The 1,575-nt window shown below is 39.7% G+C and overlaps 1 non-coding gene across 1 annotated transcript; it reads left to right on the forward strand.

Moving 5' to 3' along the window:
* The first annotated feature begins 797 nt into the window (after nucleotides 1-797).
* On the forward strand, nucleotides 798-904 carry LOC121208983 (small nucleolar RNA R71). The gene has a single exon (XR_005904102.1). It is a non-coding gene; the product is annotated as a small nucleolar RNA R71 (small nucleolar RNA).
* Nucleotides 905-1,575: the final 671 nt, after the last annotated feature.

Genomic DNA, 1,575 nt, shown 5'->3' on the forward strand with positions numbered 1-1,575 from the left:
CATTGCTTACCCCCGTTTCTGGCCTTGGTTCTATAACTAGCCCTTCCTCATCTTGATTGGCAATCACGTTGAGTTGCTCCTTTGGGTTAGATTCAGTGTTGCTTGGTAGGCTACCTTGTGGTTGTTCAGAAATTAACTTGGCGAGCTGTCCAATCTGAGTTTCGAGCATTTGGATTGATGCTTGTTGATTTTTGAGTGCTGTCTCAGTATTCTAAAAACGAGTTTCTAACACTGAAATGAATTTTGTTAGCATCTCCTCAAGGTTCGGCTTTTTCTCTTGTTGGTAGGGTGGTTGTTGGAAGCCTGGAGGTGGTGGTCTCTAATTCCCTTGGCCTCCCCATGAAAAATTTGGGTGGTTCCTCCAACCTACATTGTAAGTATTGCTACAAGGATTGTTTTGAGATCGAGGATTGTTACCCATGTAATTTAACTACTCGTTCTCTATGTTGTGGCCATAAGGTGGGTATTCTGAACTGATTGATCCACCTCCACTCGCTTTGCACTGCATTACTAGGTGAACCTATGAAGAACTAAGGAAAGCATCATTTTTCTTATTCAAGAGTTCTACCTGATTAGAGAGCATGGTGACTGTATCACCATTATAAACACCGGCTATTTTCGTTGGCTTTGTCCTCATGACTTGCCACTGATAGTTATTCAGTGACATCTCCTCTATAAATTCATCGGCATCTTCAGGTGTCTTATTATTGATGGTTCCGCCAGCAGCTGCGTCAACCATTTGTCGAGTCGAAGGATTCAGGCCATTATGAATGGTTTGAACCTATAGCTAGAGTGGTAAACCATGGTGAGGGCATCTTCTCAAGAGGTCCTTGTATCTCTCCTATGCATCGTAGAGTGTTTCTAAATCCATCTGCACAAAAGAAGAGATATCATTATGTAATTTGGTTGTTTTAGACGGTGGAAAATAGTTTAATAAAAACTTTTCGGTCATTTGTTCCCAAGTAGTGATTGACCCTCATGGTAACGAGTTCAACCATTATTTAGCCTTATTCCTTAATAAAAAGGGAAACAACCGAAAGCGAATGGTGTCATCAGAAACGTCATTAATTTTAAAGGTATCACAAAATTCTAGGAAATTTGCCAAGTGAGCGTTGGGATCCTCGTCCTGCAAACTATCAAACTGAACAAACTATTGTATCATTTGAATTGTGTTAGGTTTCAGTCCAAAATTATTTGCTGCAATAGCAGGTCTAACTATACCTGACTCAGTTCCTGTTAAATTAGGTTTAGCATAATCATTCGTAGTGCGTGGAGCAGGATTCTGATTTACTGGATCAGTAACAATTACAGGAGGTATCGGATTTTCTTGGTTTTCAGTCATCTCCTCGGTTGTGGTTGAAGTATTGTCCTCTTGCTTACCTCTGTGTATCTTAGGCTTCGTCTTATTTCTCTCAGGTTTCTACGAACTATGCAGTCGATCTCACCGTCAAAAAGTAGTGGTCCTGACGGGTTTCTTCTAGTCATAAACTGGAAAAACCTCTCAGAAGAAAATGAATGAAGAATTAGAAAATAAAATAAAAATTTAAATTACAATAAAAGTGAAATGGCTAAAGT

Source organism: Gossypium hirsutum, chromosome A10 (assembly GCF_007990345.1).
Source record: "Gossypium hirsutum isolate 1008001.06 chromosome A10, Gossypium_hirsutum_v2.1, whole genome shotgun sequence".
NCBI lineage: Eukaryota > Viridiplantae > Streptophyta > Magnoliopsida > Malvales > Malvaceae > Gossypium > Gossypium hirsutum.